The following is a 23,820-nucleotide window of genomic DNA, read 5'->3' on the forward strand; positions in this document are numbered from 1 at the left end:
CAGCCTTCCTGCTCCTCTGATGCTGCTTGGCCTGCTGTGTTCATCCAGCTCTCCACCTTGTTATCTCAGATTCTCCAGCATCTGCAGTTCCTACTATCTCTCTATCGGCTATCAAGAATGTAGGGAGAGAGAAAACAGGGAGTTACATTTGGTACTGGAGTTTATTGTTAAGGAAGTCTTAACATTGAACTGAGATCAGTGGGTGTGTAAACATAGTTTTACAAAAGGAAAATCCTCTCACAAATTTATTGGTGTCTTTTGAAGATATAATTAGTAGGATAGATGAAAGAGAATGAATTCATAGACTCATCCACGACAGAAAAGGCCCTTTAGCCCGTCAGGTCTGCACTGACATAATTACCACTAAAAGTGTACTAATCCCAATTTCCCGCACTTGTCCCATATCCTTGAGTGTTATGATACTTCAGGTGCTCATTCAAACATTTTTTAAAGGTTGTAGAGTTTCCGGCTCCACTACTTTCCCAGGCGGTGCATTCCAAACTCCTACCACTGGCTGAATGTTTTTTTTCCCCACAACTCCTTTGAATTTCTTGCACCTTACCCTAAAAATATGCCCTCTCATGATTGACCCCTCAATAAAGATAAATAGCTACTCTCTATTCGCCCTGTCCATATCCCTCATTATCTCATACACCTCAATCATGCCCCACCTCAGTCTTCTTTGCTCTAAAGAAAACAATCCAGGCCTACCTAGTCTCTCCTTATAGTTCAATGTCTCCATCCCAAGCAACATCCCGGTGAATCTTCTCTGTACTTCTCTCGTGCTATCACATCCTTCCTGTAGTGAGGTGGCCAGAACTGCACACAGTACTCCAGCTGTGGCTTAACCAATGCTCAGTACAACTCCAACATCACTTCCTTGTTCTTAAAATCTTTGCCACAACTGATGAAAGCAAACGTCCCATTTGCCTTCTTAACTATCCCATTCACAGGCTCTGCCGACTTCAGGGATCTGTGAATAATTACCCCAAGATCCCTCTGTTACTCTAGGGTATCCAGTGTCCTGCCATTCATTAAGTACTCCCTCATCTTGTTTCTTCTTCCAAAGTGAATCATCTCACAATTGTCAAGGTTAAATACCACCTGCCATTGCTCTGCCCATCTGACCAATCCATCTATATCTTCCTGTAACCTAAAACCATCTACTTTGCTATTAATCACTCTATCAATCTGGGTGTGTTCTGCAAATTTGCTTACATTTTCATTTATATCATTTATGTATGTGACAAACAATAAGGGTCCCAGTACTGATCCTTGTGGTACACCACTGGACACTGGACTGCAGTCACTCAAACAGCCTTCTACCACTACCCTTTGTGTCCTATTGCTAAGTCAGTTTCTGAACCATCTTGCCAAGTTTCCCTCAATTCCATGTGATTTAAACTTCTCAAACAGTCTCCCGTGTAGGACTTATCAATAACTTTGCTAAAATCCATATAAATTACATCAACTGAACTTCCGTCATCCACACACTTGATTACATTTTCAAAAAATTCTAACAAATTTGTTAGGCATGACCTCCCTCTGACAAAGCCATGCTTAATATCCCTAATTAACCCATGCCTTTCCAAGTGGGTATTAATTCGCTCCTTCAGAGTTGGCTCCAATGGTTTCCCTGCCGCTGACGTAAAACTCACCGGTCTGTAATTTCCTAATTCATGTCTACGACCCTTTTTAAAAAGTGGAACCACATTAAGCCATCCTCCAGTCCTCTGGCACTTACCCTATGGCCAGAGGAGAATTAAAAATTTGTGTCAGAGCCCCTGCAATTTTCTGCCTCACCTCCCACAGCAGGCTGGGAAGCAGTTCATCCGGGCCAAGGGATTTATCCGTTTTTAAACCTCCAATACTTCCCCAATTTCTATGTCAACCTGTGCAAGTTCCTCACAGTCCCTTTTCCTGAATTCCTTACTGATGTTCTTTTTCCAGAGTGAAGACTGCAGAGAAGTATTCATTTAACACTCTTTCCCTGGTTAAACTCTTCCCTTTAATGCATTTATAACTTAGGATTCTCTCTAATCCTGTTCACAAGTCCTTTCTCATGCCTCCTTTTTGCTGTCCTTGCTTTCTTTATGGATGTGAATGGATAAGCTGTCTTTGTATTTCCAAAAGACATTTGATACAGTACCACACAAAATGTTGTTACAAAAGCTAAGATTTTATGAAGTTAGGGTGATATATCAGCACAGGTAGAGAATTGCTTAACGAACAGGAAACAAGAGAAGGGGTAAATGGGGTGTTTTCAAGTTGGCAGGCTTTAATCGGTGGAATGTCACAAGGATCACTTCTGGACCTCCAATATTTTCAGTCTATGTTAATAATTTAGTCCCAGAGACAGAGATGAATGTATTTGTATTTGCTAACAGTTCAAAGCTGGGGGTATGTGTAACTGTGAGGAGGATGTAAAAAGGCTGCAAAGAGTTATAGGTCGAATGAGTGATCAATAAAGTGGAGGGTGAGTATTGTAATGAACTCCATTTCCTGTGTATCAAATTGTACCAGGGAAGCCCACATTCTCTGTGAAAAAGTGGTGTTCATAGCACATCCAGTTCACCAGATGTTGGAATATAACATTCATTTCTTCTCAATCTTAGAAGTGGGGTTTGTTGGCAGGTTTTCAATAGATCACTCAGGACAGTTTGAACAGGAGTTCAAAGGAGACAGATAGAATGAAAATCAGTAATTATGAGAACGAGAAAGATGTGGACTCTAGAAGGTGTGGCAGTTCACTGTACTGCTCTGAAGTCAGCAGAATGACAGATGTTGTGTAAAGGATCTCAGTGAGAAGTTATTAGCAGTTGGATGGCTGTGTTGAATGCAATATCTCCAAATTTGCAGATGACACTAAGCTGGGTGATAGTGTGTGCTGTGAAGAGGATGTTAAGAGGCTGCAGGGTGACTTGGACGATCGGGTAACTGAGCAAATACCCAGCAAATGCAATATAGTGTAGATAAATGTGAAGTTATCTGCTTTGGACACAAAACAGGAAGACAGATTATTACCTGAATGGTGGCAGTTTAGGAAAAGGTGAGGTGCAATGAGACCTGGGTGTCATAGTGGAACAGTTGCTGAAGGTTGGCATGCAGGTGCAGCAGGCAGTGAGGAAAGCTAATGGCATGCTTTCCTTTGTAGCGAGAGGATTCGGGTATCGGAGTAAGGATGTCTTGCTGCTGTTATACAGGACCTTGGTGAGGCCACACCTTGAGTATTGAGTGCAGTTTTGGCCTCCTTGTCTGAGGAAGGAAATTCTTGCTATTGAGGGAGAACAGCGAAGTTCACCAGGACGGCAGGACTGACATATGAGGAAAGACTGGATTGACTGGGCTTGTATTTACTGGAGTTTAGAAGAATGAGAGGGAATCTCTTAGAAACATATAAAATCCTTTTGGGACTGGACAGGCTAGATGCAGGAAGAATGTTCCTGATGCTGGTGAAGTCAAGAATTAGGACTCACAGTCGAAGAATAAGCGGTAAGCCATTCAGGACTGAGATGAGGAAGAATTTCTTCACTCAGAGAGTTGTGAACCTGTGGAATGCTCTAACATAGAAAGCTATAGGGACCAGTTCATTAGATGTATTCAAGAAGGAGCTGGACGTGACCGTTGTGGTGAAAGGGATCAAGTGGTATGGAGAGAAAGCAGGTGGAGTACTGAAATTGCATGAACATTCATTATCATATTGAATGGAGGTGCAAGCTCAAAGGGCCAAATGGCCTACTCCTGCACCTATTTTCTATGTTTGTATGTGTTTTGCTAGAACAAACACAGGGAGAAGTTCTCGAAATTAGTAGAAAACTAACAGTTGGAATGCGGACTCAGAAGAAGTCTTGGGGAGCTGAGAAATTGAGATGTTCATTGGTTGTATGTTGGGGGAAGACATGAGGGTCTCAAAAAGTCTGTGAGCATTAATATTTCAGTGCAGCTAAGGGAGTGGGTATGTTGAATAACCACAAGCAGTTTCTGCTTGACACAGTTGAGCAAGATTGGAACTTGAAGGAAGGACTGGAGGGTGATCAACCAGAACAGGAGCAGTGGCTAAGGCATTCCATAATAGAACAAGTCTTGAGAAAGTGTTTTAAGACAGATTAGTGAAAGTGAAGGATTGAGATCCTTTGTGAAGTTTAATGAGATTTGTGTCATTAATATGTGGTGGGAATTGTTGAGGAATCCGAGAGATCATTCTTGATTGCATTTGCTTTTTTTTTAATGTTAATGGTGGGTTGTTTGATAACAGCATATTGCCCACATATTAATTCTGAGCATTAGAAATACACTGTATATATAATGTCTATTACTGTTTTAAATTGTATAGTAAAGTCTTGCACAAAACTTGGCAGTTTTGTAGCTTTATTCATTCAGTTAGTCAACCTTTTGTCTATTTTAATAATAAAATGTTACTGTTTCCTGTAGAGATCAGAACATAAATTTGACAGTCTGGTCCGAGAACATGACATAAATTGATGAACTCATGTGAGAAATATCACCAAGTTGGCTTTCTAGTCTGAGATCATAAGTATAATGTGAGGAATATTGAGATAGGGATTAATTGATAGGTAGGTGACCGATGAGATAACCTGTAATGTAACAGGGAGCTCAGTCTTCATATGATAATTCTCTGCTTGGAGAGCTGTACAGCTTGGAGCTTATTGCTTTGTGGCCTTACCGTTATGCATGGTTCATCAATAAAAATTGTTTGGCAGTAATCCTGAAGTCTGGCCTGTGCTTGAATGAGACCTGAAGAATCCACACCACAACCTACTGGCAGCAGTGGAGACGCCAGTTCAAGAAAGATGGTGTTTTATTTTAGACCAATCTGAAGAAGCATTAGTCAATGTAGAATGATCATGAGGCAAAAATCCTCATCAATATCCTGATTATAGTGACTTTACGGCTTACCCAAAGTGAAATGAAGCAGTTGAAGACTTATGCAAGGTGGGGTAAAGTGAGACATAACGCTGCAGTGGCAGCATGTTCATGCCAGCCAAGCAATCTGCCTCGGGTCTCCAACTGAAGCAGCAGTTGCTCCTGGTTAATGCTTTCTTTCTCACACACACTTCCGAATGGTCCCAGTCAGGTGAGGTGTTGATGAGAGCTCTGTAGATCTGGAGTCAGTCTGAACAGTTGTGTTGATATTATTTTAGTTCCAACGGTCTCATTATTGAGCCTGCTTGGTCCAAACAAGGGTCCTAGCAGCCTATGCACGTTGGTCATTTCCTGCAATAATATGGCGCTGAGGGATGAGCGATAGTATACACTCAAATTTATTGCAGTCTGGACAAAACCTTTTGGTAGATCAAGCTTTCATATATGGAGGTGTGTGGGAGGCATTGCAATTCAATGCAAATCGAGCTTCAGTTTGAGCCTGGAAGTCAGCTCAGCCCAAAATTCTTTGCTGAACAAGATGCCTGCTAACAATGAGGAAAACAATGGCAGTTTGAATTGCTAGCATTGTGGTGCAAAGAAACATCGTAATCAACCTGATTGTCCAGCCTGAGGTTGCTCCATATATTTACTGTGTTGGATTTGTGCACGAAGCAGAAGTCATGAAAGTCACATTTTCGTGCCAAATGGACTTTGTTGGCCGTCCAACAGAGGATGTTCGACATCAGATTCTTGGTCAGCAATGTTAAAAGTCAAGAATTTTGATACTATTTTTTGATTTGGGACCATTTATTATTGTGCTCTCTGACAATTTAGAAAGGTCTCATTGACCATGTATGCCTTTGACCACCAAATCAAAGTCTGTGGTCTGGGACACCACACTCTTTTTATAAAGGCCACTTTGAAGCAACAAAAACAGAAATTGCTGAGAAAGTTTAACCTGAAATGTTAACTGATTCCTCTCTACTGGTGTTGCCAGACCCTCCTGAGCTTTACAAGCAATTTCTGTTTTCATTTCAGATTTACAGTATCCGCAGTTTATTCGGTTTTTATTTTGAAACAACACTCGCCTACAATGGTAAAGTTGCTAAGGAACTTATTTACCTTATATAGTATTAGAACAAATCTTTGCTGAGTTGTCAGGCATATGTCCAATTACAGTGGTTTTCCAATAGACCACATAAAGATATTCCATATCAAAATGATGGCTAACATCCATTCTATGAGGAATTGACATGCCAAGATGAAGACTACATTACATTTCGTGAGGAACTATCTCAAACCCTTTAGGGGCATGAGATTTTTAGGCTACAGAAAATTGGATAACAATTTGTGAAGATTTTTCATTCTATTGAAGTTGCATGCCAGTAAAATTGGATAACTTTGTATGAAGAACACTCTTGGCTTTTCCAAGAGTTTCATCAGCTGAATCCTCCTTCTCCATCTGGCTTTGAATCTCCTTCAGAAATTCCTAACCAGGAGACACTCCCAGGGGATGAACCTGAAAACATGTTGCTATCAGATCCAATTTTATCATTTTCAGGAAGAAAATCCTGTGGCTTTTCAGCCCTGGATGCGGTAGATCAGAGTGAGCACGATTTTTCACCATCCCTATGATGATGCCAGTTTGAGTGAACAACTCTTAATGAGGAAACATTACATGAGTCCATTGAAGATATGATGGAAATTCCAGGACTTTATGTGGTCACAATGAACTCTCATCCAACTTCCCATGGAATCCATTTACACTTCTCTTTGCCCGCAGAAAGACAGCCAATATCATCAAAGACCCCTCCCACCTGGGTTATATTCTCTTCCAAGCTCTTCCATCAGGCAGAAGATACAGAAGCTTAAACACACAGCCCCCACAGGTTCAAGAACAGCTTCTTCCCTGCTGTTATCAGACTGCTGAATGGATCTCTCTAATTTCAAATCTAATGTGGATCTTGCTTTTGTGAACCTCCTGTGCAGCCACAACCTTGTATCACTCTGCCTAAGCACCCTATGATCTGTATGTCCTTGTATGTTATGATCTGCCTGTACTGCATGCAAAACAAAACTTTTCACTGTACCTAGTTACGTGTGGCAACAATAAATCAAATCAAATCAAATCAAATCATTCAGCATTAATGGATTCATCTGATGAGATTGTCCAAAAAAATCAAGGGACAAGAAACTGCATGTGCAGGAAAATTCTTCAGCTATACTCAAGCATGAGAATGCTAAGAATAGGATTAACGTAGGGAGTTGGTTTATCACGTGAAAATAGATTATCAAGAGGAATGGGATTATAGAGAGAAACAAGATTAAAGTGAGGAGTGGGATTCACTTCAGGAATTGTATTGGTAGTAGAATAACAGTGAAGAAGACATTACAGTGAGAAATATGGAGTCATAGAGATTACCAAAAAAAAGGCCCTTCAATTCATCATGTCTGTGCTGGTCGGAAACAGCCACCTACCTATTCAAATCCCATTTCCAGCACTTTGTCAATAGCCTTGTGTGCCTAGGCATCACTCATGCACATAAATACTTCTGAAATGTTCTGAAGGTTTCTGCCTCTACCACCCTTACAGGCAGTGAAGTCCAGATTCCTACCACCTCTTGGGCGAAAACATTTTTAAGAACAAAGAATAAAGAAATTTACAGGAACAAACCCTTCAGCCAACCAAGACATAATGCTTTTTTAAACTAAAAACCTTTTGCCTCTATGCAGTGTGTATCCCTCTGTTCCTTGACTATATCTATCAAGATGCTTCTTAAATATTGCTATATATCTGCTGTACCACCTCCTGTAAGCTGCACATTCCAGGCATTTACCATCCTTCCTTTAAAAAACTTGCCTCTCACATCTCTTTTGAACTTACCCCCTTTTACAGTAAACCCACATACCCTCGTAATTGATATTTCTACCTGGGAAAAAGACTCCGACTATCCAATCTATCCATGCCTGTCATAATTTTGTAAACTTCTGTCAGGTCACCTCTTATCCTTTGATGTTCAAGTGAAAACAAACCAAATTTGTCCAATTTCTCCTTATAGCTAATACACTCCAAAACAGGCAACATCCTGGTAAATCATTTCTGTAGCCTGCCCAAAGCCTCCATATTCTTCTGGTAGTGTGGTGACCAGAACAGTACATAATATTCCAAATGTAGCCAAACTGAAGTTCTATACAGCTGCAACCTGACTTGCCAATTTTTATACTATATGCCCCGAGCAATGAAGGAAAGCATGCATATGCATTCTCAACCATCTTATTCACGTGTGTGTTGCAACTTTCAGGGAACTGTGCACCTGTACACCTAGAGCCATCTGCATGTTGATGCTGCTAAGGGTTCTGCTGTTTACTGTATACTTCCCTCCTACATTAGATCTTCCAAAATTCCTCACCTCACATTTGTTCGGACTAAACTCCGTCTGCCATTTCTCCACCCAAGTCTCCAGCCTATCTATACCCTGCTGTATCCTCTGGCAATCCTCCTCACTACCTGCAGCTCCATCAGTCTTTGTGTCATCCGCAAACTTACTAATCAGGCCAACTACATTCTCCTCCAAATTATAAAGTGCCAACAACAAGTGTCCCAGCAGTGATCTCCTTGGAATACTACCGGTCACAAATCTTCAATCAGTAAAACACCCTTCCACCACTACTCTGTCTTTTATGACCAAGCCAGTTCTGTATCCATCTGATCAGCTCACCACAGAACCCACGTGGCTCCACCTTTTGTATCAACCTGTCTTGAAGGACTCTGTAAAAGGCCTTGCTAAAGACCATATAGACAATATCTATCACCCTGCCCTCATCAATCATCTTTATCACTGCCGCAAAAAACTCAATTAAGCTTATGAGACATGAACTTCCCCACCCAAAGCCATGCAGCCTACAGCTAATAAGTCCATATTTTTCCAAATTGAGTAAATCCTATCCCTAAGAAACCTCTCCAATAATTTCCCTACTACTGACATAAAGCATGACAGCCTGTAATTTCCTGGATTATCCACGTTACCCTTCTTAAACAAAGGAACTATTCTCCAGTCCTCTGAGACCTCTCCTGTGACTAAACAGGATACAAAGATTTCATACAAGGCCCCTGCAATTCCCTCACCTGCCTCCCTCAGTATTCTGGCATAGATCTTCACATCTCCTCTAAACCCTCTGCCCCCTATCTTAAGTGTATTCCCCCAGTCATCAATCCCTCCATCAAAAGGAAAGGTTTATTCCTGCATACCCTATCGTGTACCCTATCTATGCCACTCATAATCTTATACATCTCAATCATGTGCCCTCTCAGTCCCTGTTATGCTCCAAGGAAAATAACCCTAGACTGTCCAAACTCTCTCCATAACTAAACTCTCTAGCCCAGGCAATATTCTGGTAAATCTCCTCTGCATTGTTTCTAGTGCTATCACACCTGTTCTATTCTGTGGATTCTGAACTGCACACAACTGCTGTGGCCTAACCAACTTTTTGTACAGTTGCAGTAGAACCTCCCTGTTCTTAAACTCTATGCCTCAAATAATAAACGTGGGTATCCCACACGCCTTCTTAACCACATTCACCGCCTGTCCTGAAACCTTATGGGACTGATGCACATGCGCAGCAAGGTCCATCTGATCGTTAGTGCATTCCAAGGTTCCTAATTTAATCATGTATTCCATTGCCTTGTTCATCCTGCCCAAGTGCATCATCTCACATATATCCGGATTGAATTCCGTTTGCCATTGACCAGCCCATCTGATCAGCTTGTCTATATTCTCCTTTCATTTAAGGGATTAGAGTCAGGAAAAGCACCAAGGTCAAGGATGTCACTGAGTGATTGCAGGAGCAGCTGCATTCTGAAGTTCGAGGAAAACAGCCAGAGGTTGTGCTTTATCTCAGTGCCAATGACATGGGTTAAAAAGAGGGATTAGGTCCTACAAATCTAGTGCGGGCAGCTAGGAAATAAATTAAAAAGCAGGACCTCACAGGTAATAACATCAGGATTACTCCTAGTGCCCCTTGATTGCAAGATCGGAAATTGAGGAATAGGCCATTTGAATGCATGGGATGGTGTTGGATGGGGAAATTTAGATTCTTGAGGCATTGGGAATGGTTCTGGGGAAGATGGTACACATGCAAGCTGGTTTCACCTCAACAGGACTGGAACCAATATCCTTGCAGGACGCATTTGCTATTACAGTGGGGAGGCTGTAAACTAGAGTGGCAGGGACCTGAGTGGGCAGACAAGAGTTAGGGAAACAGAGGTAAAAATGAAAGATAGAAAAGTACTAAGCAAAAAATTATAAAAGTGTCAAAAGGACAAAATTAAAGGTATTATATCTGAATACATGGAACATTTGCAATAAGGTAGATTAATTAACACTGAAAATTGTTGTACATGGGTACGATGTGATTGCAATTATGAAGTCATGTCTCTGGAGTGACCAAGGTTGATACAAAGAGACCAGGGTGTCCTTTCAGTCACTGAAAGCAAGCATGCAGATGCAGCAAACAGTTAGGAAGGTAACTATTAAATTGACCTTCATTGCAAGAGAGTTAAGACCACAACTAGTTTTCTTACCTAAGAAATGATATATGGGCCATGATAGGGGCAGAGTGCAGCGGAGGTTCACCAGACTGACACCTGCGATAGTGGGTTTGTCATTTGAGGAGAGATTGGGGTGACTGGGCCTGTATTCAGTGGAGTTTAGAAGAATGAAAAGGGATCTCATTGAATGATATTCAATTCTGACAAGGCTGGACAGACTCAATGCAGGGAGAATGTTTCCCCTCTAGCTGAGGGTCCAGGACAAGGGGTGACAGTCTCAGAATATGCAGCAGGCCATTTTGGACTAAGGTGAGAAGTATCTTCACTCAGAGAGTGGTGTACCTCTGGAATTTGTTACCCTAACAGTCTGTGGAGGACAACTATATTGATGTATTTCTTTCTTAAATACATGTTTCTAGAGGCTAAAGGACTCGAAAGGTATGGGGAGAGCACAGGAGCATAGTGTTGAGATGGAGGATCAGTTTGAAAGAGAGGGTTTGATGGGTCATGTAGCCCTACTCCACCTCCCATTTTCTATGTTTTTGTTATTAGTTAATGTCCTGGCAATATAAGGGGCAGGATTCTTAAAAGTCAGAACATTGTTCATTGGGGAATGATATTAGGCTAGAGAAGACCATTATGGTGAGGCCTTAGATTGTGCAATGGAATTAGAGTGTGGAAAGGGGTTACAGCAAGAATATAAGAAAGAATGGGGTTACAATGAGGAATGAACTATGATAAAACATTTTTAATGATAAATGGGACTAAGTTTAGAAATTGATTTTGTTGAAGAACGTTTGAATTTTATGGACCGAGTGAAGGAATTTATTCCAAAGAAGAATGGTGTTATTAAGGAATGGGCTATTATGATTATGGCTTGTGTTGTAATGAGGAATGGTTTACGGTACTAATTGCAATTACTGTGAACAACATGATCAAGATGAGGAATAGGATTTTTGGTGAGACTTGCTATATTGGTGAAGAATAGGCCAAGTTGAGGAAACAACAAAGAACGTGTTACAGTGAAAAATGTAGCCACATTGGAACATAGATACAGAAACTGAGCAGCTCATTCAGTTCATCATGGTCGATCCATTACCTTAGCCGAACCTTCCCAACTAATCTCCTTTTCCCTTAATTCCTTTAGTTTCCAATTCTAGCTGTGAATAGGGGTGATACAGTGGAGGGATCATCAAATGTAGACTTATGGATGGATCTGAAGAACAACAAAAGGAAACAATCACATTATTAGGACTCCCCAAAGAGTCAGGAGTGAGGCAGTAAAAGTATATTCAAATCTTTTTGAATAGTAGCGTTGTAAGACTGAGAGATTTCAACTATCCATATATTAACTAGGATTGAATCAATGTACTGGCAATGTATAGGGTGCAGGATTCTTAAAACGTAATCAGAACGTTGTTCATCAGCTCACAGCAAGCAGCTGTGGACCTATTAAAAGTAACTATAATTCAGTGAGATTCTGGATCAATATGGCAAAGGACAGAGATAGACCAGGAGGAATAATTGTCAATTAGTGAAAAACTAATTTCACTGAGGTATGGTTTAGTTAAATTGAATTGGAAACTTGAAATCAAATGAGCAACAGAGCAGGAAAAGATATTCAAGGAACAAAAAGTGAGTGCTCAATGCAATTCCCTTCACATAACAGTTGGGATAAATAAATTGAATGCCCTCTGAGTGTCAGTAGAGTTAAAGGAAGAGGGAATGAGAAAAAGGGGTATTTATGACAGACACATGAGAGTTGAAACCTAGAGGATTTTAAAAAGTGTAAGGGTGAAATTGAAAAGGAAATTAGAAGAAGATTGAGGAAGTGAGAAAAACACTGTCCAGTAAAATCAAGGAAAATGTAATCATCAAAGAAGAAAAAAAGCATCAAGAAGAAAATAATCAGAGAAAGAGTCGACCCTTTCCAGGATAATGAAGGGAGCCTGTGTGAGGGTTGCAGAATATAGAGATGGTTCATGATGATGAATACTTGTTTTCACAAAAAAAAGGGACAATGTATGCATTTGCAAATAAGGAAGAGAAGTGTGAGATACTAATGACAGAGGATATACTAAGGGGGTTAGAGCTTTGAAAGGGATTAAAGGCAGCTATGGAGAGTATCCAGTCAAAAACTAAACCATGTAAAGCAGCTAGAGAGATAGTAAGAACTGCCGATGCTGAAGTCAGAGATAACACGTATGGAGCTGGAGGAACACAGCAGGCCAGGCAGCATCAGAGGAGCAGGAAAGCTGACGTTTCGGGCCAGGACCCTTCTTCAGAAAGCAGATTTCCTCTGATGCTGCCTGGCCTGCTGTTTTCCTCCAGCTCCACACAGTGTTATCATGTAAAGAAGCAAATTGTCAGAGGATTAAGAATCTTTTCAGGAACCAACACCAAATGACTGAAAAGCTAATAAAGAAGAAGAAAATTGATTATCAAAGTAAATCAGCAAGAAATATAAAAATAAACAGCAAGAGCTTCTATGGGTATGTAAAAAGAAAATATTGAAAATAATAAAATAAGAAAATAATTAAAAGAAAATATATAAAGAAAATAGTACGGGGCACCTGGAGGATGAAACTGGGGAATTCATAATAGGGAACAGAGAAATGATGGATAATCTTAACCGTTATTTTCCACCTGTCTTCATGGTGAAGGACACTATAAACACCCAAAGATAACTGTTCTGCAAAATGCTAATGGGAGGAAAGATCTTGTAACAGTCTCCATCACAAGGGACAAAGTATTTGACAAATTATTGGGACTAAAAGCAGATGTATCGCCAGAACCTGATCACCTGCATCCAAGGGTTTTAAAGGAAGTGGCTGCAGAAATATTGGAGGCATTGGTTGACTTTGTCGAGTGCTATGACATCTCTCCTATAATGTAGATTCTAGAATTGTACACAATATTCTAGTGGTAGCATAATCCTTGGAAATATTCTGGAACTCACTGGATTCTGGGAGGGTTCCAGCAGCTTGGAAAACTCTTAATGTGATGCCTCTGTTAAGAAAGGGGGGAGACAGAGGGCAGGAAACTACAGGGCAGTTAGCTTAACATCTGTTGTTGGAAAAATGCTGGAGTCTATTATTAAGAAAGAAATAGCAGGGCATTTAGAAAAGCGTCAAGCAATCAGAGAGTCAACATTGTTTTGTGAGAGGGAAATTGTGTTTGAGAAACTTGTGGAGTTCTATCTATCAAGCAGACTTGATAAAGGGGAACCAGTAGATTTAGTGCATCATAAAAGGTTATTGTGTAAGATAGGAGTTGATGGTATTAAGAGTAATAAATCGAGGATTGGTTAACACACAGTTGGGATTAATGTGTCTTCAATTGGAAAGACATGACGAGTTGAGTGCAACAAGGATCAGTGCCAGGGCCTGGATTATGTAGAGTCAGAGTCAAACAGCACAGAAGAGGACTTTTGGCCCATCAGGTATCTGACATATTTACACTAATCCCACTTTCCCGTAATTGGCCCATAGCCTTGAAAGTTTCAAGAACATTTCAGGCACTTTTTAAAGGTTGGAATGCTTCCCTCCTCCCAGGCAGTGCATACCAGACCCCTATCATCCTCTGGGTGAAAACAGTCTTCCTTACATCCCCTCAAACCTCCTGCTCTTCACCTTGAAATTATGCGCCCTTGTTGTCAACTCTTCAACTATTAACTGTCTCTATTAAAGACTTGTAAGAGGGACAAAGATTAATGTATCCAAATTTACCTATGTTACAAAAGTAGATGGCAGTGCATGTTATAATGAGGACATAAGGAATCTGCAAGGGGTTATAGATTGGTTGAGCAAATGGAAAATAATGAGGTTCATGCACTTTAGTAAGAAGAATCAAAAGGCGTACAATTATTTAAATGGAGAGAGACTCCAAAAAAATTACAGTGCAGAGAGTGATATGGGTGTTCTTGTGCTTGAAACATTATAAAGATATCATTTAGGTGGAGCAAGTAGTTAAGAAAGTAAAAGGATGTTTGGGCTTTATTGCAAGGGAGTTGGAGTTTATAAAGAGGAAGTCTTGTTACAACTGTACAAGGTGTTGGTGAGGCTGCACCTGGTGTGCTGCATATTGTTTTGGTATTTAAGCAGGGTATACTGGCAATGAAAGCTGTTCAAAAAGATTTGTGGGGCTGATTCCTAAGGTGAAGGGATTTACTTATTGAGAATAGCTAAACAGGAAACAGGAAATGGATTTCCTCTCCCACACTGGGGCAAGCAGGCCTGCCATTCCCAACAGTTAAAGAGCAAGGTGGCAGCAACCTTTATTATGAGTAGAAAGCTAGCCCTGTCCATACAACATGGAAGGCAGTGGTGCCAATTTGATTTGGCTGTTAGTACAATATGGTGACAATGTTGTAAGATCTTCAGACCCAACTTTGGGATTCCTGCTGATGCAGCAGAGTCAGCAGCAGGGACCAGTTGAAGATTTAAAACCTGACAGTAGAAACTCTTTTGGCAATTTCTTTTTCATTCATTCATGGGATATGGCATTGCTGGCTGTGTCAACATTTATTGCAAGTTCCCAGTTGCCCTTCAGAAAGTGGTTGAACTGTTGCAATCTGTATAGGCCTACGATGCCATTAAGAGAGGGTATTCTAGGATGTTGACCCAGGGACGGTGAAGGAACGGTGATATATTTCCAAGTCAGATTAGTGAGTGGCTTGGAAGGGAACATGCAGGTGGTGGTGCTCCTATCCATCTGTTGTCCCGGTCCTTCAAGATGGAAGTGGTTGTGGGCTTGTAGAGTGTTGTCTAAGGGGCCTTGGAGAATGTCTCCAGTGCATCCTGTGGATAGTACACACTGCTGCTACTGAGCGTGGGTTGCATAGCGGGTGAATGTTTATCATTGTGGTGCCAATCAAGTGGGCTGCTTTAACCTGGATGGTGTCAAGCCTCTTGAATTTTGTTGGAGTTGCAATCATCCATTAAAATGGGAAGTATTCCATCACACACCCGACATAGAATCATAGAGTCATAGAGTAATACAGCATGAAAACAGCCCTTTGGCCCAAACTGGTCAATGTTGACCATAGTGCCCACTCAGCTTGTTCCAATTGCCCTCATTTGGTCCATATCCCTCTAAACCCCATCCATGTACCTATCCAAATTTTTTTTTACATGTTGCTATTGTACCTGCATCAACCGCTTTCTCCGGCAGCCCATTCCATAAACGCACCACTCTCTGTGTGAAGAAGTTGCCCCTCAGGTCCTTTTTAAATCTTTCCCCTCTCACCTTAAACCCGTGCCCTCTAGTTTTCAATTCCCCTTCCCTGGGAAAAAGACTATATGCATTCATCCTATCTATGCTTCTCATGATTTTATACACCTCAGTAAGGTCACCCCCACTCTCGTACGTTCCAAGGAATAAAGTCCTATCCTGGCCAACCTGTACCTATAACTCAGGACTACTAGTCCTGGCGACATCCTCATAAATCCTTCTTGCACATTTTCCAGTTTAAATATGTCTTTCGTATAACAGAGTGACCAAAACGGTACACAATACTCCAAATGCAGCCTCACCAATGACTTATATAATGGTAACATAACGTCCCAACTCCTATTCTCAATGCCTCGACTGATGAAGGCCAGCATGCCTAACACCTTCTTCACCACCATGCCCACTTGTGACACCGCTTTCAATGAACAATGTACTTGTAGTCCTAGGTCCCTCTGTTCCACAACACTCCTCAGGACCTTACCATTTACTGTATAAGTCCTACCATGGTATGACTTTCCAAAGTGCAACACCTCACACTTAACTGTATTGAATTGCATTTGCCAATTCTCAGCCCACTTCCCCATCTGATCAAAATCCCTCTGTAATTTTGATAACCTTCCTCGTTATCAACGATACTGCCTACTTTTGTATCATTTGCAAACTTACTAATCATGCCTTGTACATTCACATCCAGATCGTTTATGTAAATAACAAATAACAAAGGTACCAGCACTGATCCCTGTGGCACACCACGAGTCACAGGCCTCCAGTTCGAGAAACAACATTCAACCATCACCCTCTTCTTCCTACCATTGAGCTAATTTTGAATCCAATTAGCTAGCTCTCCCTGGATCCCATGCAACCTAACTTTCATGACTAGCCTGCCATGCAGCACCTTGTCAAAGGCGTTACTAAAGTCCTTATAGACAACATTCACTGCTCTACCCTCATCTATCCTATTGGTTATCACTGCAAAAAACTGTAAAAGGTTTGTCAGACATGACTTCCCATGCTCAAAACCATGCTGATATCCCTAATCAGATCTTAACTGTCCAAATGTTGATTGATCCTGTCCCTCAGTATCCTCTCCAATAACTTTCCTATCACTTTAGGGCAGCATGGTGGCTCAGTGGTTAGCACTGCAGCCTCACAGTACCAGGGACCTGGGTTCAATTCCACCCTCAGGTGACTGTCTGTGTGGAGTTTGCACATTCTCCCTGTGTCTGTGTGGGTTTCCTCTGGTTGCTCCAAATTCATCCCACAGTCCAAAGATGTGCAGGCAAGGCGGATTGGCCATGCTAAGTTGCCTGTAGTGTTCAGGGATGTGTAGATTTGGTGGGTTATAGGGGGATGGGTCTGGGTGGGATGCTCTGTGGGTTGGTGTGGACTTGTTGGGCCAAAGGGCCTGTTTCCACACCGTAGGGATTCTATGATGTCAGGCTCACTGGCCTGTTCTGAGGAAGGATCACCAGACCCAAAACATTAACTTTGTTTTCTCCTTCACAGATGCTGCCAGACCTGCTGAGATTTTCCAGCAACTTTGTTTTTGTCACTGGCCTGTAGTTCCCTGGCTTGTCTTCGTTACCTTTCTTAAACAATGCAGCCATGTTAGCCACCCTCCAGTCTTCCTGGAACTTCACCAGTGGCTAAAAATGAAGCAAAAATCTCTGCAAGGGCCTCTGCAATTTCTCCCCTACCCTCCCACAACATCCGAGGATAGTCTTGATCAGACCCAGGGGATTTATCCACCTTAATACGCTTTAAGGCTGCAAACACCTCCTCTCTGGTGATATGTACGCAGTCCAGAACATCACCCTTTGTTTCCCTTATTTCCTTAGCATCCATGATTCTCTCCTCAGTAAGCACTAAAGAGAAATATTCATTAAAAATCTCTCCCATCTCATGTGGCTCTACACATAGATGGCAATGCTGATTTTTAAGGGAACGTTTTCTCTCCCTATTCATATAGCTAGAGAACCTCTTGGGATTATCTTTAACCTTATCTGCCAGATCCGTCTCATACTCTCTTTTTGCTCTCTGATTTCCCTCTTGAGTATGCTCCTACACTTTTTATTGGCAGCTAGGAATTAGAACATAAGAACATAAGAACTAGGAGCAGGAGTAGGCCGTCTGGCCCTTCGAGCCTGCTCCGCCATTCAATAAGATCATGGCTGATCCTTTCGTGGACTCAGATCCATTTACCCGCATTCTCACCGTATCCCTTAATTCCTTTATTGTTCAAAAAAAATCTACCTTTTTTTTAAAAACATTTACTGAAGTAGTGTCAACTACTTCACTGGGCAAGGAATTCCATAGATTAACAACCCTCTGGGTGAAGAAATTCCTTCTCAGTTCAGTCCTAAATCTGCTCCCTCTAATCTTGAGGCTATGCCCTCTTGTCCTAGCTTCACCTGCCAGTGGAAACATCCTCTCTACTTCTATCTTACCTATTCCCTTCATAATTTTATATGTTTCTATGAGATCCCCCCTCAATCTTCTGAATTCCAATGAATATAATCCCAATCTACTCAGTCTCTCCTCATAAGCCAACCCCCTCAACTCCGGAATCAACCTAGTGAACCTCCTTTGCACCCCCTCCAGTGCCAGTACATCCTTTCTCAAGTAAGGAGACCAAAACTGCACACAGTACTCCAGGTGTGGCCTCACCAGCACCTTGTACAGCTGCAACATAACCTCTCTGCTTTTTATTTCAATCCCTTTAGCAATGAAGGACAAAATTCCATTTGCCTTCCTAATTACTTGTTGTACCTGCAGACCTACCTTCTGTGATTCATGCACAAGGACACCCAGGTCCCTCTGCATAGCAGCATGCTGCAACTTTTTACCATTCAAGTAATAATCCTTTTTACTATTACTCCTACCAAAATGTATGACTTCACATTTATTTACATTGTATTCCATCTGCCAGACCTTTGCCCACTCACTCAATGTATCTATGTTCCTCTGCAAAGTTTCACAGTCCTCTGCACACTTTGCTTTGCCACTCATCTTAGTGTCATCTGCAAACTTTGACACCCTACACGTGGTCCCCAACTCCAAATCATCTATAATTCACTTGAGCCTGACAGCTTAAACCCAATGTGTGCTGCCTTCTTTTTCCTGACCAGGCCCTCAATATCCCTCATCAGCCAGGGTTCCCTAAACCTGCTAGCTTTTCCCTTCACCGTAACAGGGGCATACTGTTCCTGGACTCTTGACATCACATTTTTAAAAGCCTCCCATTTGCCAGTTGGTCCTTTTCCTTTAAACAGATTTGCCCAGTCGACCTCTGCTGGATCCTACCTAGTGTCTCCAAAATTGGCCCTGCTCCAGTTCAGCACCTTAACCTGTGGGCCTATCCTATCTTTTTCCATAACTACGTTAAAAGTAAGAGAGTTATGGTCACTGGACCCAAAGTGCTGTTCCTTTGACACTTCAGTCACTTGCCCGATCTCGTTTCCTAAGAGGAGGTCCAGTGTTGCACCCTCCTGAGTAGGGTGTCTACATATTGATTTAGGAAACTTTCTTGAACACATTTGGCAAATTCCACCCTGTCTGGGCCTTTTAGAATCTGGGTGGTTCAGTCAATACAGGGGAAATTAAAATCTCCAACTAATACAGGGGCATACTGTTCCTGGACTCTTGACATCACATTTTTAAAAGCCTCCCATTTGCCAGTTGGTCCTTTTCCTTTAAACAGATTTGCCCAGTCGACCTCTGCTGGATCCTACCTAGTGTTATTATTCCTACAGGTATCTGCAATCTCTCTACACATCTGCTCCTCTCGTACCCACTGGCTATTTGTGGGTCGATAATACAGTCCCAACAGAGTGACCATCCCCTTCTAGTTTCTAAGTTCTAACAGACAGAAACAGGGGAATGTATAATATGGGACAAAGAAATGCCTGAGGAGCTGAATACATACTTTAGTTATGTCTTCACAAAAAAGGACACAAATCAGATACCAGAATTGTTGAGAATGCAAGATTTAGTGAGAGGGAAGAACTGAGGGAGATCAATATTAGTGGAGAAATGGTGCTGGGAAAATTATTGGGATTGAAGGCCAATAAATTCCCAGGGCCTGATAATCTACATCCCAGAGAATTTACAGAAGTTGCTCTAAAGATAGTGGATGCATTGGTGGTCATCTTCCAGGATTCTATAAACTCTGGAACAGTCCCTGCAGATTGGACGGTGGCGAATGTGACTCCAATATTCAAAAAGGGAGGTCGAGAGAAAACAGGGAATCATAGAACGGTGAGCCTAACATTGGCAGTAGGGAAAATTCTCGAATCCACTGTCAAGGATTTTATAGTAGAACATTTAGAAAGTAGTGGAAGGATCAACCAGAATCAGCATGGATTTATGAAGAGGAAATCATGTGTGACAAATCTGTTGGAATTCTATGAAGATGTAACTATTATGGTTGACAAGGGCCAGCCAGTCGATATAGTATGTTTGGACTTCCAGAAAGTGTTTGACAAGCGTTTGGCATATTAAGAGATTAATATGCAAGATTAAAGTGCATGGGATTGGGGGAAGTGCATTGAGATGAATAGGAAACTGGTTGGCAGAAAAAAAACAAAGAGTAGGAAATAATGGGGTCCTTTACAAATTGGTAGGCAGTAACTAGTGGAGTGCCACAGGGATTAGTACTGGGACACCAGCTATTTACAATATATATTAATGATATGGATGAGGAAACAAAATATGACATCTCCAAGTTTGCAGATAATACTAAGTTGGGTGGGAGGGTGAACTGTGACGAGGATGCAGAGATCCTTCAGCATGATTTTGACAGGTTGGGTGAGTGGGCAAACCAATGGCAGATGCAGTATAATTTGGATAAATGTGACGTTATTCACTTCGGAAGCAAAAACAAGAAGGCAGATTACTACCTGAATGACTATAAACTGGGAGAGGAGAGTGTGCAGTGGGACCTGGGTGTCCTTGTGCACCGATTGCTGAAGGCAAGCATGCAGGTACAGCAGGCAGTAAAGGAGGCAAATGGTATGTTGGCCTTCATTGCGAGAGGTTTCGAGTACAGGAGCAGGGATGTGTTGTTACAGTTATACAGGGCCTTGGTGAGGCCACACCTGGAATATTGTGTGCAGTTTTGGTCTCCTTTTCTGAGGGAGGATGCTCTTGCTCTCGAGGGAGTGCAGCAAAGGTTTACCGGGCTGATTCTGGGGATGTGGATCTGACATATGAGGAGAGATTGACTAGGTTGGGATTGTTTTCGCTGCAGTTCAGACAAATGAGGGGGTATCTCATAGAGACGTATAAAATTCTAACAGGACTGGACAGGGTAGGTGCAGGGAGGATGTTCCCGATGGTGGGTGTGGCCAGAACCAGGAGTCACAGTATGAGGATTCGGGGTAGACCATTTAGGATGGAGATGAGGAGACATTTCTTCACCCAGAGAGTGGTGAGCCTGTGGAATTCATTACCACAGTAAGTAGTTGATGCCAAAGCATTGAATGTATTCAAGAGGCGACAATATATAGCACTTGGGGTGAATGGGATTAAATGTTATTGAGAGAAAGCAGGATTAGGCTATTGAGTTGGATGATCAGCCATGACCATGAAGAATGGCAGAGGAGGCTCGAAGGGCCGAATGGCCGCCTCCTGCTGCTATCTTCTATGTTTCTATGTTTCTAAATGGCCTCATTTGATGACCTCTTAGGAATACCCTCTCTAAGCACTGTTGTTATGTCCTCCCTTATCAAAAGGGCAACACCCCCTCCTTGCTTACTTGTACTTCTGTCATTCCTGTAGCTTCTATCTCCTGGAACATTGAGCTGCCAGCCCTGCCCTTCTCTCAGCCATGTTTCTGTTTTGGCTATAATATCCCAGTCCCCAGAGCCAATCCATGCTCTGAGCTCATCTGCCTTACCAGTCAGGCCTCGTGTGTTGAAATAAATGCACTTTAAACCAGAAGTCTTTTCCCTTCCTTTACTGTGCCCCTGGCTATCCTGAATAGTAACCTCGCTCTTGACGGCTGATACATTTTCCCCTGACTTCTCAATGGCCCCTCTATTATTCAGAGACCCACTCTCCTGCCAAACTAGTTTAAACCTTCCTGGGTAACACTAGCAAACCTCCCCACAAGGGTGTTGGATCCCCTCCAGTTCAAATGCTGCCCAAACCTCTTGTACAAGTCACCTCTACCCCACAACTGATCAAAGAACTGAAAACCTGACTTGTTATTATCCAGATTGTGTAAAGGCTGTAGAGAGTAGGAGGTGAGTTACTTGCTGCAGGATTTCTAGCCTGTGACATGCTATTGTGACCACAGTGTTTATATAGTGGTGCCAGTCAATTCCTGTTCAATGACAACCTCCAGGATGTTAAAAGTTATGGATTCAGTGATGGTAACGTCATTGATTGTCAAGTGGCAATGGTTAGATTCTGTCTTGTTGGAGATGGTCATTGCCTAGCCCTTGTGAGACACAAACATTACTTGCTACTTTTCAGCCATAGCTGAAATATTGTCCAGATCTTGTTGCATTTGAACACAGATTGCTTCAGTATCTGAGGAGTTGTAAATAGTGCTGAACATTGTTCAATCATCGATGAACATCCCCATTTCTGACCTTGTGACAGAGGAAGGTCATCAATGAACCAGCTGAAGATGATTGGGCTTAGGACACAACCTTGGGGAACTCTTGCAGAAATATCCTGCAACTGAGATGACTGACCTCCAACAAACACAGCTGTTTCCCTTTGTGCTGGGTATGAGTTTTCCCACCCTCGGTACCCATTGATTCCAGTTTTACTCAAGCTCCTTCAATCAAATGCAGCCTTGATGTCAACAGCTGTCACTCTCACCTCACCTCTGGGATTCAGCTCTTTTGTCCATGTTTGAACCAAGGCTGTTAGGAGGTCAGGGGCTGAGTGGCCTGGCAGAACCCAAACTTCGTGAAAGTGGCAGCACAACTGGATAAGCTGGTAAAGAAGGCATATGGCTTTCTTCCCTTCATCAGCTGGGGCATTGAGTATAAAAGTTGGCGAGTCATGTTGCAGCTATATAAAACTTTAGCTGGACCACATTTGAAATACTGTGCATTGATCTGGTCCCCACAGTGTAGGAAGGTTGTGCAGGCTTTGGAGAGAGTGTGAAAGAGGTTTACCAGAATGTTGCCTGGATTGGAGTATATTAGCCATAAGGAGAGGTTGAACAAACTTGGATTGTTTGTCATCATGTGTCAGAGGTTGTGGGGCAACCTGATAGAAGTATATAAAATTATGAGAGGCATGGAACGAGTGGATATTGGAGTTGTTTTTCCCATTGTGGAAATGCCAAACACTAGGAAGAGAGAGAGAAAGTTTAAAGGAGATGAATGAGGCAACCTTTTTAAGCAGGGGGTGGTAGGTGCCAGGAATGCACTGCCAGAAGATTCTGGTAGAAGCAGATGTGATAGCAAAGATTAAGAGGCATTTAGACAGACGCATGAACAGGCAGGGGATGGAGGGATATGGACCATATACTGGCATATGGGATTATTTTAGAATGGTATCATGGTCTGTGCAGATATATTGTGCTGAAGAGCCTGTTCGTGTGCTGTACTGTTTTATGTTCTATGTTTTGTTGCCCATGTCAGATGTGATGCCATGAGACCTGATGGGGTCTGGAGTCAATGCTGACAACTCCCAGGGTAACACCCTCCCAACTGTACACCACTGCACCTCTGCACCTACTATTTGTTGATTTATACCCTTTCTTACAATGTGACTACTGTTTGGCTTCCTACCCTTAACTACACTGTCTACTGTCTTTGCATTTTAGTGTTCTTCCTTTTATTATTGCCCTCCTTTCTCTTTTCCTTGTGACTCTGTTTATGTTACCATCCCCCACCATTCTAGTTTAAACCCTCCCCAATCACAATAGCAAATACTTGCTCTAAAATATCAGCACTGGTCTTCCCAGGTTTAACTCATCCAGTTTGCACTGGCCCCACCTCCCCCAGAACTGGTCCCAATGTCCCAGGAATCTGAAACCCTCCCCCTTGCACCATCTTTCCAGCCACCTATTCATTCAATAAATCCTGCTATTTCTACTCTGACTGGCATATGGCACTGGTCATCATCCTGAGTTCACTCCCTTTGAGGTCCTACTTTTCAATTTACTTCCTAAATCCCTGTATTTGGCTTTA

Source organism: Rhincodon typus, chromosome 19, assembly GCF_021869965.1.
Source record: "Rhincodon typus isolate 14 chromosome 19, sRhiTyp1.1, whole genome shotgun sequence".
Classification (NCBI taxonomy): domain Eukaryota; kingdom Metazoa; phylum Chordata; class Chondrichthyes; order Orectolobiformes; family Rhincodontidae; genus Rhincodon; species Rhincodon typus.